This window comes from Osmerus eperlanus, chromosome 15 (assembly GCF_963692335.1).
Source record: "Osmerus eperlanus chromosome 15, fOsmEpe2.1, whole genome shotgun sequence".
Taxonomy (NCBI): Eukaryota; Metazoa; Chordata; class Actinopteri; order Osmeriformes; family Osmeridae; genus Osmerus; species Osmerus eperlanus.
The window spans coordinates 5,215,421-5,233,007 of NC_085032.1; the positions used below are offsets into that span (position 1 = coordinate 5,215,421).

Here is a 17,587-nt window from a genome sequence, read left to right on the forward strand (position 1 = left end):
TGGTGGTATTATATTCCATTTCCAAGTTCTCTGCTGTCCTCATCAGTGAGAATCCAGGACAGTGACTGCTAATCCATACCAGCCCTTCTTGGGCTATCGTAGTCTTTTAGCTAGGGTGAGAGGTTGACCCCCCCCCCATCCATCCATCATGCGCCCCTCATCCTCATGTGTCAGTTCACTCCCCTCTAAACACACACATATTTACACAGACACACACACACACACACACTCTTGTACATATCAGGAGAACAGCCACACCGAGACACACCATCTTTAGGCCCAGAGGCATTGTGACATCTAATTCAAGTCAAGGCCAGGATGATAATGGCAGTATTGATCTGGATTGTGTTCTTCCCTCTGACAAGAGACAGGACTGTGCTCCATATACTGAGACATACACCATTTCTGCTGTCCCCCCCCCCCCTGACCTTCCACTCTTAAGACGGGCCGAGTGGAGCTGCACGTTGTGGGATCGTCATGGTGACTGCCTTCACCAAGCACACGGGAGGGGGTGGAGGGATAGGGATGGCGTGTGTGTGTAACGGTGTGTGTGGTGTCCTGTGTGGATGGGCCGGAGCTAGACAGGAAGGGGGGGGGGGGGGGGGCTTTGTCTCTGCCAGGAAACACGGCAGCGGAATGACTAGGAAATGGAACTTGGGTACTGTGTTCTATGAAAAGGTCATGTGTGAGTAGAGACGCTCATCGTTCTCCGGAAGGTTCCTCAGACGCTGGCGAGGTTTAATCACACTGGCATCAGATCCCCAAACGGCGTCGGCGGGGAGGAAATTTGTTTCGGCATCTCGGCTACAGCCTGGTTCAAGCGAGCTACGGATTTTTGTGGACCCCGGTCGAACAAATATAAAGGCTCATTGCCGAATCTAACCTCATTCAGATCAGAAGAATGAGACCAATTTGCTGTTGCAGATTGCGGCGTTAAAGCGGGGATATTGATCTATTATGTTAATAATGCAGAATAAGATGACCAGCTTCCTACTGCTTGAGACATAACGTCACTCTGCTGCTGGCTTTACACACTGCCTCACTAATAGAATTTGTCACAGATGGGAGAATATAATAGCCAGCGAACACTCATTTTTTCCCCTTCCTACAGCTCTATTAAGCTGTCGGCCATATTTTTTCGCAGGGAAGCCCACCTTCCGAGGAAATTTTTTTATGATATGGTCATTTAAGGCACGGTTTGTTCATCTGAAGTGTCACCGGCAGACATACAAATCAAACGAGCCCCTGATATTTTCATTTCTTATTTCCAAAGCCCACACATTATCACTTTTTCTTATTATCGTTATTTTATCTGCGTTTTCACCTGAGGTGAAAAGAGAAAACTTGCCGAAGCCGTGAACAGCTGCCCCCCCTGATTTTGTGACTTTCTTTAAGTGGGGGAGGGGAGGGGAGGGGGGGGGGGTGGCCTCAGACACAAATGTATGCCGTTGGACTTGCACTGTTAAGACAATGCAGGGTGGCCCGGTTTCGATCACCTCTGCCAACACTTGAGCCTGAACCACTATGATTTAGTCTAATGGCACTAAGGCTGTTGAGGGCATGAAGGCTCTGGAGCCAGTGTTACAACCATCATGGTCCGACATATTTATAATAACCCCTCTCAGCTCTCTCTCCTCCAGCCTTTACCCCGCCCTCTTCCTCTTTTCATGTGCACACAGTCTCTAGTTCCCCATCCTCTCTCTTTCTCTCCTGCCAGTCTGACTAGTGGGTGTGTGTGTGTGTGTGTGTGGACAGGTTGTGGCTCCGGTTGCTGGGCAGAGGGGTCAGAGCTGTAATGAGAGTCTTTGAGAGAGAGTGACAGGGCTGTGCATGTGTAAATAATCTATTAATTAAAGGGAAGAGAGGAATGAATAGGAAACCTTTCCCTGTGATATCTTTATCCTCCCTCCCTCCGCCCTCCCCTCCCTCCCTCCTCTCACACTCCAGGTTCACGAAAAACCACAGAGAGACGTTTATTGGGAGATTAAAGCCAAATCTTTTAGATTGCTGTATAAAAAGGTAATTTACAATATTAAACTGACTTTTATCTATATGCAAATGATTCCCCCCTCCCACAACCATTTGAATAATTTATGTGAAGGTTGGAAAGTGAAGGTGTGTGTCTCTCCTGCCGTCGAAGATAACCTGGTTAGGCCATAAAGGAAGCGATTAACTTCCTCTTCCTTTCCCCACCCGTTTTTTTTTTTCCGTTCTCAAACCAAGTTTATTTCTTTCAATTACAGCAATCGTTCTTCCCCATGTTGAGCTATCAAGACTGAGGAGGTGGGGGTTTATTGCTGTTTTCCGCGACTGTTTGGCCGGCCGTCTCCCTCCTCTCTCTCCGACCGGTGACGCCGATGTCGGGGGCTCCTGTCACTCCTCGAACGCCCGTCACACGCCCGGGCGATGTGCTGACACGGATCATTTCATCTGGCGCCGCGGGGGGGCGTTGGGGTTTCGTTGTTGAACGCCGCCTCTCACCAGATACGTCTCATGTCTTCCTTCATCCCACGGGCGTTCCTTCCTGTCAGCTGATCAACAGGGGGGCCGTCGTCGCGCCGTCTAATGCCGGGGGTTCTCTCACGCTGACACGCGCGCGCGCCAGCGTGTCAGCGGTGGGTATTGATTTGCGGGGGGGAATGGGAAGCATCGGCGCTCGGTCGGTCGCCTGCCGCCGGGGCGATGTCGAAACCGTCTCGTCTGATCCGAGTTTAGGGTCTCCGATCCTTCCTTTCCTTTCGCGGTCTCATCTCCTCACGCAAATGGCGCCTGACCCTCTTGATCGTTACGAAACACGGTCCAACCATTTCATTTCATTGCCACTAAAGCGGCTTATGTGTTCCGTGAGTGTTCCGTGTTCGTGTGTGTTGCCGTCCCCCATAGAGACGGTACGGATGAGGGCACGGCCCACCAGCAGCATCAGCCGTCTCGGAGGGATGATAGTGGGAGGTTCATCCCCCACACACACCCCCCCCGCCTCATGGCTAATCACCTATTATGTACACTACATCATCTCAGCCAAGCCATTCATTTAATGAGGCGATTATTGGCAAAATGACATGTGGCCAATGGTCCCTACGGTGTCCTGGGAGGGCCATTCTGGCGCATGAAGATGACATCAGTGCGTGAGGTGAGGTCATTGTGTCCATGGTGACATTATCTCCCCAAAGGACACATTAGAGGACACAAACAGGTTTAATATCCTGCTCTTCTGGAAGCAGGCACACACACATACACACACGGTCGCACTCACGCACACACACACACAGTCACACACTCAGTGGCACCACAGGTTGTAACAGGCCCATCTAGAAACACATTATAGATATTATCACATCCCAATATTTGCCCAAGCGCACCACACCAGAGGTCTAATCTGATCCAGCTTTGTGGTGGATTCATGCTCATATTTTTATGACATAAAAAAAATGCCATTTTGGAGAAAATAAAAAAAACTTTGAAATCAAAGGAAGATGAGCATTAACCACTTTGTTATTCATAACAAGGATTCATATTTTGAAACACAATACCGGAATGAACTGACATTTTTTTTATTGTAAAATAATACAGGGCCACCCTGGTAACAGGTTTACCAAGTGAAGGGTTCAGGGTTCTGTTGTGTGTTTGAACTGAAGCATGGTCCCTGTTTCTGCTCTGGCGAAGCAATGCCTCACAACCAGGTCTCCATGGCTACTGAATCCAAAACAAAACGTCTACATAATTTGTGTTCATTAATGTTTTTTTTATTTGACGCCTTCTTGGATGCCTTTATCATAGCTTGAGGGCTCTGCTTCTCAAAGGGCTTTTGCTGGAGACAGAAAGAGAGAAAGGAATGCTAATTGTGGCAAGACTGGAAAAACCAGTTACTGAAAAGACAAACAAATACACATGCCTTAAAGGTTGTAGGCTACATGTACAAATCTGTGTTATTACTGTCAAGCTAATGCTTGATGCATCAGTGGTAATCCACCCCTGGTGTATCTGAATCGATGCATTCAGACCCTAAGATGTTGGAATACAACAGCAAGTAGTTTGTGTAAAAAGTGTGACTATTTCTATTTTATGAACAATGTGGGAAAAAACTAAAGAGGTCTGACATACATGATATATTCAGCAACTGTCATTCTACCAAGGTGTTGAAACATTTTCAAACACCCCTTCCGCCTACTTCCAGTTGTTCACCCCCTCACACAATGCATTCTGGGATACAGTAAGTGTTCCAGTGCTGTTTTCCATCCGTGTAATGCATGAGGTCTAAGCGCAGGAATACCCTCCATATTTACTGTCAAGCACATCATTTCACCTGGTTTTACTGGAATCGATGCCATGACAATTAACTCACCTTACCGTATCGATCTGGGCTGGCCCACGGTTGGCCCAAAAGCGAAGGAGTTACTTCATAATCCCTCTGACAACGTTAACAGCCAACGCTCCGGGAGGAGCAAACGTCTCAGCTGTCAGAAGCAGAAGAGAGAGCAGAGGAGAATACGGTCAGCGGGGACTTGAGGAAAGCATCCATATTGATTCAGCCTGTGGAAATGTACTAATTGAAAAAGCGAAAAAGCGTTGAGACGAGCTCAGTTTATCATCGTTAAAACCGAGCGAGATTATCTGAAGGACACTGATGGTAGCGTGCTGACAAAATGCCCAAAATGCAGATTGTTTTCCTTATTTTAATGCTGAGGAAAGCATTACACGTTGGCATTGGGGTTAAGATAAAAGCTTTGAGATCTGTCGGCAACACAGGTCAGTATTTGACGTGTGTGTGGTGAGATTAGACAGAGTTAACCCAGTCTGTGCATTATGCAAGTACAGGCCGCTTTGTGTGGGCTCCAGGGACAAATGTAGAGCCATTAAAAAACATTTTTCTTCTTCCATCACACAAAAAGCTTTGAATTCCCCTAATTTTCAGATCTGAGGCAAAGAGATGTGTTTGTTCCAAACATAACTGTTGCTTCCCCAGTCAGACAGTAATTCTTGCAATCCTGCCCCCTGGAGAGTGTGTGTTCTCCTGGGGGATGATGTGTGCCTATGGGCTAATTAGGCCTATTTGACTGGAGAAATCTTCACAGAGAGGGAACAAGCTTCCTCTTTGAAAGAGACTATGTGCTAACAGCTTCGTTATTCCTCTGTCTGCATGTAGAATCAGAAGTCTAAAAATAACATGTCCATCACAGGGAACTCGGGAGTGTGTGTGTGTGTGCGTGTGCCTGTCCATGTACATAGTATATATTTGGATAGCCCTATGTGTGAATACACGAGCGCCGGTATTAAAATCGTGCCCCCGGCATCCTCAGTGTCCCGAGCCGGGCCAATCATTCTGCTCGGATCAATTTATTTTATTTGTATCCATCCATAGGCATCACTGCTGGAATGGAGACAGATGCCAATTCCCTGTGAAGGACTGGGTGCTTTCCTCTTAGCAGATGGGCCCAAGCCACTTGATAGAAGCCAGAGCGACCTTGAACACGAGCTTGGCGCACGGCACCCATGTACGGGAGAAATACAGATGTTCGGTCCCTCCACGAGCCGCAACAGTTGTCATTAGCATTCGCCGTGTTCCTCCGGTGCTGATTCAGCGTTGCATCAAGAAGAAAGACGTGTGCAAAGATCGTATGACGGGAAAGGACTGTAGTGATAAACAGATACAAAGATGGAGGCGAGAAGAGAACAGTGGGAGCTGATAAAGAGAATGTGGCGGAGAGACAAACAGACACATTTGAGTTGTGTTTTGTTATGACTCCTCTATTCCCTTAGTACAGAGGTGATCTTTCTGCTAATTACGAGTCATTTGCTTTTGGGTGCGAGGCAGGAGAATAGGTGAACTTTGTAACAGCAGGGAGCTGCAAATGAGCCCGGTTCACAATTTGCTGACATCTCTCTTCATCTCTCTCTCTAACCAGCATTATAGAGGTACACCATTTTTTGGGACAAGGGGGCATGGGGGGTGGGGTGGGGGCAAAGAAAAACCAAACATGTATCTTAAAAAGCCGCTTTGCCATAAAAACCCAATTAGTACCTTCCATTGCCTACATCTCCCTGGCTGAAGAGAATCAACTTTGACCCCTCATTAAACGACACTGTAATAATTTTTAGCCAATTAAAAACATGTCTTTAGGACTTTTAGGTTGTATCTAGATGTGATGGACACTTTCAGAAACATGGGCAAAAACCGGAATTGAGTTTGACAATAAGAGCGAATGAGCAGTCTTGAAAGGACTAGCAACTGATGCAGAATTTGTTTTAGCAACATACCAGTCTTGTCCCTATCTACCTTGAGGTAAAGTGAATAACAGTGTGGAATCCCTCCTCCAATGTTGAAACTTAGAGAAAAAATAATGTCTTTTTTATTAGATTTATTTTATTCTGGACTGCGATGTTGAAGCACCAACCCGGCTTCGCGTCCTACCAACACCTCAGCATCTCTTCTGAGAACGAGCATTGTCTGTTAAGGTAGAGGAAGACAACTCTCAGAGCAAGACTCAAGTCAATTGATTTATTCTCTTTGTGAGGTGGATATCAAGGGAGGGTCAAGACCAAGGCTTCATTCTGTACCTCCGTGATACAGCAGGTGTGCCCATGCACTTCGTGTTCACATCATGTCTTTTTTACGACTTGGTCAGAGCATATTTGTTCTTTGTAAAAGGGTGTGGTTGCTTTCATTGATCTGAGAGAGTCAGTTCCCACTGTCATTGATAGAACTCGGACGTGCAAATGATTGACTTCGTGAAACAGTATCAAAACGTAGGAAAAACATGACTATAAACGGGAAGGGAATTGAGAGGACCGTGTCTGTCTTTGCGGCAGACACAAACACACACACACACACAATCATAGTGTGGAAAGGGTGTGTGACACTCCAGAACCCCAGGAACCCAAAGCTAAGTGAGAGGAGCTCTGAGGGCCGGGTGTGTGTGTGTGTGCCACAGGGCTGTTTGAGCAGTGAGAAGAAGGGATAATCCCTAGGGTATTCTGGATCCCCACGGGGAGGGACAGATCCCCCAGCATGAGCACACACACTCCACATTTTTCTCCCTTTCTCTCCGCCCCCCCCCCCCCCCCTTCCTCCCTCCCCTTTCTCAGACTCGACTTCTCTATCTCCTGCCCGGATCTCACTCCTGTCCTCCAAACACACAAGCAAACACGCACACAGGCTCGTCTTGGTTCCTCTCCTGCCTCTCTCCGCATCCCTGTGTTTCTCTTTCCCGCCCCGCTCACCAGTTCCCTCCCTCCCTCCCCCTCCATCTCTGGGAGCCTCCAGCAGAGCAGAGGGGATCAGCAGAGTGCTCTCCTCCTCGACGTTGCTCCATCTCAGGGTCATTGGTTTCACAGCAGAGGAGCTCAGTTGGTCTGTACATCACACCACACTACATTGCCTCTGTCTCTCTCCTCTTCACTGGGCCCCGCTGCAGTCCACAACACCATAATGACTCTCTGGCGCTTTGCGTCGACACACACACTCGCCCATAACGACACACGCGCACACACACACAGGCCCAGGCACATGTACACACACGCACACAATGATCGTGAGAGGGCTTCTTTTCCCCACACTCGAGGGGAAACACGCCCGTCCAGATATTGTGCGCGTGTGCTTTCGCTGGTTGCGCTTAGTCCCGCGAATTGCGGTCGATCGAAAAAAGGCTTTTTCGGTTTCCTCGTGAGTATGCCTCTCGCGGACGTTTACATTTGAAACGTACCCTTTTAGAGCAGGTGAAGTCGCGTACAGACAGGCGCTTCGGCTACAACCGGGGTCGTTTCCCCGCATCTCGCTAGCCCACATGCATTGTCTAATTGACTGAGTGTCAAACTTGTCTGTCCGCAGAGAGGAAGACAAACTCGCGCCGAGCTTCAGTGCCACAAAGTTCCATCGGGGCCTTTTTTCTCTCTCTTTCTTTTCATTTCAAGCAGCCGTGCGCGCACACACACACTCACACACACGCCATCAGTAGGTGGGGATGTTGATGCCAAGTGCACCTGAGGTAAACGGAGTAAGAGGTCTAATTCATCACTCCACCTGCTGTCCCCAGAACTGTCATATCCATGGGCACCTGGACCAGGGAGAAAGAGAGAGAGGAGGTGATGGGGGGAGGGCGGACAGTCGGACGGATTCAGAGAGATGGCGCGAAAGAAAAGAGTGAGCGAGAGAGAGCGAGGTCCATTTGCTTGGTGAGGTAATCACTTCCATTAGTATTTATCAGTGCATCTATCATGGGACCACTTTGCCAACATCTGCTTTACGCCAGTGCGCTCGCCTCTAAAAGGCTGGATACTCCCTCCGCCTGGGCCTGGCTCGCTAGCTGGCTCCAGCTCCAGGACCTCCAGCATTAATTGATGGCTTCGGGGGCACACAGAGGTATTAGCGGCTAAAAGGCTTTTCCTACAAATCTGCTAAAAAACGGTGGTGCCATGGACTAAATGGGAGTGTGAAATGGATGTGGCCAGAGTTTGTTCGAACCCTTTTCCTCTCTCTTGGACCCTTTTTCTCTCTCCATCCTCCCCTTCCACACACACACACACATACTCTCTTCTTTCTTTTCAAGCCACACTCTGAACATCCGCAGGTGTGGAGTATGTGCGCACACAGCGAAGGCTGCCTCGGAACATTCTGGTAGCGGGTTTGGGACTAACCCTCCACAGACCCCCCTCTGCGTCTCTTTCCCCGTCCCTCCCATTGTCTGCTCGGCTGCCCACCTCTGCCTGCCTGTTTGCCCGCCTGGCGAAATGAAATTAGCCAAGACATGATGCCACAGACATCCTCTCTCCACCCACAGGCTGATTCCATTACGTCGCCTAATCTCATTTGGTACTTTTATAGGGGCCATCGGAGGGGGATTGATTTGGATTTGGCCTAACTGGTGGAGCCACATGCAGTCAGCACGGGGCCCTGATATCTGGAGGGTGAGCGTACGAATGGCCATGTGAAGTCGGGGAGGGACGGACCTTTGGATGGCTGGAGAGATTCCTGGAGAGCCGAGGGAAAGTGAGAGGGAGAGAGAGAGAGAGGGGGCGGGGGGAGAGAGAGTATAGGTTCTGATACAGTTTTCACGATCTCCATCTCCATCACTGCGGAAGCTGACAAGCCCTCACCAGGTGACACCTTATTCGGACGTAGAACAGGAACAGGAAGGAGAGGTTGCGGGACTCGCGGCTACGACAGACGACGTCTACGCGGCGGACTTGGCGTTTAGAAGACGGCCGCGCTGTCGCCTGGTGAGACCGTCTGCGGGATTGACAGACAGACGGATGGACCGACAGGCAGGCAGACAGCTATAGGGCAGAGGAGGCAAATCAGGGGGAAATAAATGACGAGTTCTAGACAGCTGTGGTATGGCAGCTCTGGAGTGGAGAGAGGGAGATAGCGAGTGAGTGCGAGAAAGAGTGTGTGTGTGAGAGAGAGAGATAGACAGAACACAAAGCAGAGAGAGAGTGAGAGAGCGAGTGAGAGAGAACAAGCGAGAGAGCGAGAGAGAGATGTCAATTGTAGTGGTGTACACCTGTGATGGACACATTCCACCTGGCCTTAGAGCCATGTGGAGCAGTACCCGCCCTGATCAAAGCGCTGGCTCCAACAGCAACTTGGAGCCTGGAGGAGACAGGGTAATTCACCCGGCCTCTACCTTCAAAGGGACGCGCTATCTGGGAAGGGCGACGGAGGCCTTTGTGAGATAACAAAAGGCACTGAAAATAACTTCCTCCGCCCAAGACAATTACACTGATGGACAGAGTTGTGCCTCCTCCCCTCTCACCTCCCCGTCACCTCCCCACCTCCACTGCTGGGTTGAGGAGGTGAGAATGCACGCGCACACACACGTGCACACCCTCCCCACGAGGACGTTCGAGCACACACACACTTCAGCACGCGCGCCCGACCACGCACAAGCCTTCGCACGCCTGCACTTATCCACGCGCGTGTGGAGACACACATGCTGTGTGTGTTTTTGTTCATTTGTCAAAAAGGATTGGTATCCCACAGCCCACCCCCCCCCTCGCCGCCTTGCGTCCCTTTCCGATGACAGGACGAGCCATTTCCGTGCGCGCTGACGAGCTCTGACGGTGTCACCAGCCTCCCCCACCCCCATCCGCCACCCTGCAGGACATCATCTGTTGCAACATTATTAAAATGCTCGCCATGGACCACAAATGCAAATACATACAGTAATGTAATAGATAGCATCACGCGCCATTGGCTAGAAGAGAGGAAGGGGAAAGGGAGGTTCACACACACATACACACACACACTCTGGCACCCACAGCATCATTTGAATTTGCATGTTATCACAGGCAGAATATCTCCATCAAAATGTCACCTGGTGCCTGTGGTCTCCTGGCAGAGGTGGGTGACAATCTGCGCAGCCGGGAGTTATTTGGAGAAAAGGATTTTCGCACAGTAATACACTATTTACCTTTGCTCTAAATGTCAAACACAAGCATAGAGAATTGTCATCTGCATACAGGGGGGTGAGTGAAGAGTGGTGGTTCTAACACTGCTGGAAGGTTAAGTTGGTCTCTCGATGGACAGACTTTAAATAATGAAACGTGCTGTCAAATATATGGTGGGCGGTTCTATTGGAGTTCGTTTTGGCCCATCAAAAAAGCTGGGACAACAGACATTGATTGATTTAAAGACACTGATTGCAGATTTTGTTGCACCAGACACAAGAACCTCGGCACGCTCGCCTGTGCACACACCTCAGGTTGAACAGTTCACATGCATCGGTGCCACATTTGCGTGACGTACCTTGCACCCTCCCAGGACCCCACCAGTAGCTCTCCAAACTCTCTCATTATCAAAGATGTGTGAAAAACGTTTTTGTCCTTAGTGGGGGAAAAAAGCTCCACGGTGTGTCTAATTACCTTCTTAAAACAGAGAATAAGACTGGAGAATCCCTAGAGGAATATTTGTTGCTACTTTTCTGGCTGGATGGGCCTGTACCCTGACTGAAAACCCCTCCTTCACCCACTATCCAGTGGAGGGATTACTACAGCACCCTCTGTTGAATACAGAAGGGATAACAGGCCACTGTTGCATGTAGAACCTGAGATTATTTACACACGCTGGCCACTTAATATAAGGCACACCTAAATGCCTGTTAACGCAAATATATGATCAGCCAATCACGTGGCCGAAACTCATTTCTGGTATGTAGACATGGTCAAGACTGATCTGTTGAAGTTCCAGTCAAGCATCAGAATGGGGAAGAAAAGTGATTTGAGTGACTTTGAATGTGGCCTGGTTGTTTGCGCCAGACAGTTTTGAGCATTTCAAAAACTGGTGACCTGCTGGGATCTTCAGGCACAACCATCTCTAGGGTTTAAGGAGAACGCTTCGAAAAAGAGAAAATATCCAGTGAGGAGCAGTTCTCTGGGCGAAAATGCCTTGTCAATGTCAGAGGTCAATGGACAGACTGGTTTGAGCCGATAGAAAGGCAACAGCAACTCAAATAAAGGAAAATGGAAGCGCATGTCTTGCACAACACGTCGAACCTTGAAGCAGATGAGCTACAGCAGTAGACAAAAACACACCGGTTGCCACTCCTGTCAGCCAAGACCAGGAAACTGAGGCTACAATTTGCACGGGATCACCAAAATTGGACATTAGAAGATTGGAAAAACGTTGCCTGCTTCGAAGAGTCTAGATTTCTGCTGCGACACCCAGATGGTAAGGTCAGAATTTTGTGTCAACAACATGAAAGCATGGATCCATGGTGCCTTTTATCAGCGGTTCAGGCTGCTGCTGGTATAATGGTGTAGGAAGGAGATGTTTTCTTTGGAACACATTGGGCCCTTTAGTACACAATTTGCATATTTTAACGGCTTACCTGAGTATTGTTGCTGAACCTGTCCATCCCTTTATGTCAACAGTGTGCTCATCTTGTAATGGTTACTTCCAGCAGGATACCGCACCATGTCACAAAGCTCAAATCATCTCAAACTGGTTTCTTGCATGATAATGAGTTCCTTGTCCTCAAATGGCCTCCACAGTCACCAGACCTCAATCCAATAGAGCACCTTTGGGGATGTGGTGGAACGGACGATTGGCATCGTGGATGTGCAGACAACAAAATCTGCAGCAACTGACTGATGCCATTGTGTCAATATGGACCAAAATATGTGAGGAATGCTTCCAGCACAGTGTTGAATCTATGTTACGAAGGATGAAGGCGGTTCTGAGGGCAAAAGGAGGTGTGACCTGGTACTAGCAAAGTGTACCTAATCAAGTGGTTGATGACAGATAGCATACAACCACATACAACCATAGAGCACAATGACGAATTCCTCCAGCAGTGGAATAATGTTGGTGATGACAAAGCGAATTTCCTGACAAAAATATATTGTTCATCTATTATTATGGTATTACTTCTGTACGACTGTCATCGACGTTGTAACAAAAAAAATGGTGTTTCGACATTTTTACTATTTTAGGAAGCAGCACATTTGGATTGCATCTGTACTGTGCCAGCTACTTATTTACTGATAACTTATATTGCAACAACCTTTGTGGTGTGAGTTGGTTTGTGTGTGTCTGTGTGTGTTTTAGTAGACACCACTTAATCAGGTAACGCATTCACTGAAGAGTCTCACATCCTGTATGTTGACTGACAGCTTCAAACGTGACTTGCCAGGAGAGGAAAAAGGTCAATAACATGGTCATATGAAGTCATGCCTTTCCAGTACATGTCATTATTTGGTTTAATACAGCCCAGGTTGTGATACTTCGCCCCAGTGGAAAGGTCAACATTATCTTTGTCGCAGGAGCAGGGACGGCCACAAGAAAGCTATTAACATTGATGAATAATTTAATCCTGCATGGCTGGCCAAAGTCCAAGTGCATAATTCCCTAATTGCAATCAGAGCGTGGAGAGGAGGCGGCAGTGGAGGCAGTGAGATAGGAAAGGAAGGGACTCGGCTGGGAATGCCAAAGGAGAAACAGCGTATCGTCCATGCATGTAAAACATGTGCTCAGTGGCTTAGCTCAGCCATTACACCAGTGAACACGGAGGTGTGGACAGAATATGCATTCAATCCTGTGCAGGATACACAGTGTCGAATGTAGAGAGGCTGCTGGAGCCGGCAGTATGAATATGAATAACACCCGACAACGGCAGATCGCCCGAGACTACTGGATGTTTTGGCGACTCGCAGAAAACAATATAAAAGCACACGACATGAAAGGTCGGTAAACTTCGAGTCGGAGAACATTCAATATATCTGAACCCCCCCCCTCCCCCTCCCCCATCAATATTCTACGTCCATGAGAGGCGTGGTTATGTCAGACAATTGTCATGGAAATTTTGGAATACAGTTATAATATGTGTGTTTTATATGAGGAATGTGTTTTAAGGGAAGTCTAAAAGTTTGTTAAGAAGCTTAATACAGTGACAGTTGATTCAACCCATTTGGTAGAGATGCCATTTGCAGTTTTATAACTAGGAGACGTGAAGTCTAAGAGACGGGAAGTCTGGGTGACCTGGGAGAGTTCTTGTCACCTGGGGAGGATGAGACAGCTGGTCTGGACACAATGTGGATTCAATTGTATTGTTAACTGATCAAACTGCTCTGACCCTTCCTGTAGACTTGTTTGAAGTTGCCCACACAAAGGACAGTTGACCATTTGACTGATCAACTTCTATGGCTTTAGTATCTACTGATTTGGGGAGAGATGCCAGATCAAAGGACTGTGGGACAAATGGTACAGAGATGTATTGTTTCAAACTGTCACTGAATTGAGTTAGCCAATCATAGACTTGGTTACATTGATGGATTGACCTTATAGAATGCCATTAGATCTAACGTTTATATAAGGTAGCGTTTATGATTGTTCTTCATCACTCTGGCGAACGACCTGTGGCTAGCACCTCCTTCGTTAGACTGATCACAAAGTACTTTGTTAATTCATGATTTGTACAAGCAAAATAAATTTATTGTAACCGCCATCTCTTGACTATTCAAATTTACACAGTGCCACTAGAATTTTGCCACCACACCTTCAACGTCAACCATGCCAAGAAGGGTCTGACAAGAGCACAGCCTGTAAAGGATATTACACATAGAAAGTCATTTTCTCTCTGGGATGGCTGGCTTCTATCAAAGTGTCAGGGTGCTGAACCAGAGAAGGAGATAGGGAGAGGAGAGCGACAGACCATCTTTTATATTAACGATTACCCTAGACCACCCCTCCGCCTCCTTGTTTCGTCAGCGAGGCGCACGCACACAGAACAGAGAGAGAACAGAACATCAAATGGATTATTACACAGTACAGTAGCTCCTCTATTGCGACACGTGTTCCTGGTAGCGTGTCCTGTTCAGGGGGGTCGGGGGGCCCTGCCTCCCCCTGTGACACCTCCGGAAAGAAGCGATGGAGGCCCCGCTTGCTCGCCACAACCGGAGACTCTCAACAGATGTTGTCTCGCAGTGGCCCTGCCACAAATGGACGTTTCCCCATGCGAAAACCCTCACTTCCACCTCCCAGCAGGGGTGGGAAAGCGTGCCACGCTACCCTTCCTCCGAATTCTCCTCTCCGTTCCACCTCTGTCTCTGTTTATTCAGCCATGTTTATGAAGCCGCGGGAACGCCGATAGCCTGTTGACTTCACCGTAGCCCAAGAGAGGGACCAAACAAGAGGCGTGTTTTCACAGCCGGTGGGGGCGAAACGGAACATCCGCCATCATTCAATAGCGGCCATTTAGTCTCTCAGGTAGCGCGGCACCCCTTCGCCATCAGTCACTCTGGCCCACGAGCCCTGAATGTCAGACACGGCGATCCCTCAGACGCTGCACTCTGTATCTCCGCCCTGGCAGGTAGACTCGGGCAGCGACCAGATATTGTATCGAACGGCGTGAGAGAAAGGAAAACAAAACGCTCAGAGCTAATGCTTTTGTTCATTACAGAACAGCTGATGAATGGATGGGCCGGATGCCGAAGTTTCAACCCGCTCAACTGGGATACGGAGAGACACACAAGCCATCACTCCGGCTGAAAAGTTGCGGCTATTTTCTTTTTTCCTCCTCCCCTTCTCTCTCTCCCTCTCTCTCCCTCTTTTCATGGCATTTCAGTCAGATTTGAAACGGTAAAAGGGTTTGTTGCTACGCAACCTGAGGCTCGTCGAATAAAAGGGGACGGTTTTACAAATTGAAATTGAATAAGTTGTATGTAACTTCGAAAGAACACGTAGCTACTCCTTCTTTCACTCGCGCTCCTTCTCGCTTTTTGCTGTCTTCCGTAGACAACAGAGCCAAGGATGTGGTGGAACCTTCGTAATCGTAGAGCTAGCTAGCTAGTCATCTCTCTTTGACTTGAGATTTCCAGGCCTTGTTCGCCCCCCAAAGCTAAACTCTGGACTTTATCGACCCCCAAGAACCTTGAGCCTTTGAGCAGATCCACACAATGAACTGCTCCAATCCGAGTTTATTTTGTCTTTTTTTTTGCCATGCTTGTTCAAGGTTAGTGGGCCGTCACTGGAGAAGCAACAAAGATCACCATGACAACAATTTTCAGTGACTAGCTCCTCTTCAACGAAAGCTGACATTCCAAGTACAAATAGTGACTTTACCTGATACACTCCCATTTGATGTCATCTCCACATTAATGTTGACTATCGAAGAGTCTTTTCAGGCAATCTGCAAAAAGCTGATTATATGACATCCCTTTTCACTTGGGGAAGTGTGGCTGTAGAACACCATCCCATGAGTTTTTCACGGTGCAATGGTGCCTTTTTCAGTTGATAGCCTATACGGTAGGCTACTTCAAATAAATACACATCTACATTAACCCTGGAATATCGCCGTCATTTTGGAATATTCAGGTAGGTTTGGTTTATTCCAGAGTGAGTGTATCCCTGGTCTACAGTCTGTTACAGATCTGCTTCTCTCTAATGAGCTTTGCACTGGATCTTGGCTTCATTCCCAATCCAGCATGCAGGATCAATACCACCGCCTGCATTAATGCGAAAACATACACTGGCTTTTCCCCGTCTTATGTTAAACCATGTTTCTGCCGCTCTGCGCTCTCATTTGTCGACGTGCCACGTTTGACCCCCAACTAAAATAACCACAAGAGTCATTTACATAACAGGCCGAGTGTTCCACCGCTCCCTCCTGGCTCCTGGGTCATTAATTCAAGTGCAGCGAGAGAAAGATCACGTCTTATATCTAATAGGTCTTTTTTCCTCCAAGGAATAATGGCCATCCATACATCACCTATTACCAAACACAGACAGGCAGTGACGCGCCGCCGTCCTGTGGCCTATCACTTAATAGACTCGCATTTTTGATCGGGATTTTGCGATGGCTGACCCTTGCTCTTCTCAGTTGACAGAAGTTTGACGTTTCGTCATAACTAGCGGGCTAATGTGACCGGTCCACAGTGTTACCGTTAACCAGTCTAGTGCGGCTACCGCTGACTGCTGTCAGTTTAGTGGAGATTAGCGCATTAGCTGGAAACTCACCGTTTGTCCTTGTATTCATGCTGAGAAAGGGGAGACCGGTCCAGGTCTCTCCTCCCACTCCCCCGCTGCCTGCCACTTACAGCAGCACTGACGATCGTTTACTCTGCCCTCCGGTTCGCGCCCCTGGCCCAAGATTGATGCCATGTTGATTTTTAATGATGTACCACCGAACGGAAGGCTAGGGAGGAACGGTGCTAGACAAGCCCGCATCCGCACAGCTATGCTAAATGTCACTCTAATTATCCTGCCTTTTCGCTGAATGCAAAAGTAAACATTTACACAAAACCTCGGTGCCCTTCGCCGTATCTTGCTCGCCGCGTTCCGGCGAGGCGGTTCGCGTACGACCGTGTCTGTGAACTTGTGTTACCTTGTGGGGTTGTTTAAAACATTCATCCACCAACTTACACAACTCAGTTCAAGCCAGACAATTGGTAAGCGGCGGCGATTGATAGCTAACTGGATGATGTTAATACCATTTTTGTTTTTACGATAGCCTATCCCCAAACATACTTTCTATTGCCGATGCACTAGTAGGCTACGTTATTTTGGATGAAAGCGTCTGCTAAATGAAGAAAATGTAGGCCTAGGCCTAAATGTAAAAGAAATAGGCTAAGCCTAGGCTATAGGAATTATATAGGTCTGTGTAACCTTTCAAACAGCAGAAATATGGACTCAAATGACCAAGATATGCCGGTACCAGCATGCCAAACAAGTTATGTTAGTGATTTAATTTTTATTAAAATATTGTCAACAAAATCTTTGGAAGAACAGATTTCAATGCATAGTTAGTTCACATTCAGTGTTCTTTGTTATTCCATTCTAAGGCACCAAGAAAAGCTTTTTTAACAAAACAATGACATAGAAAGAATATATTTGCCTAGCCCAATCGTACCTAAACAAACAATTACTTAGACTGACATTTGACATTTTGATTATACTAATTCCATGTCGTTTTTCTCTACTCGACATGACAGGTAACACATAGTTAGGTTGGCAGGTGTGTTGCCGAGGGACTGGCGCCCACGGTGTGCAATGCAGTGTATGTTTCACCGCAGCAGCAACAGCGGCCATTTTGTGCTGGGTGTGACATATAGTCTAAACATGGCCGAGGCCTTATTGAGATGAGAGCGGTCACGGCTG

At 47.9% G+C, this 17,587-nt stretch overlaps 1 long non-coding RNA gene across 1 annotated transcript; it reads right to left on the reverse strand.

The window, feature by feature from the left end:
- Positions 1–3,752: 3,752 nt before the first annotated feature.
- On the reverse strand, positions 3,753–16,925 carry LOC134035322 (uncharacterized). Its single transcript, XR_009932350.1, has 3 exons — positions 16,448–16,925; positions 4,343–4,454; positions 3,753–3,808 (listed from the first exon to the last, which is right to left on the reverse strand). It is a non-coding gene; the product is annotated as an uncharacterized LOC134035322 (long non-coding RNA).
- Positions 16,926–17,587: the final 662 nt, after the last annotated feature.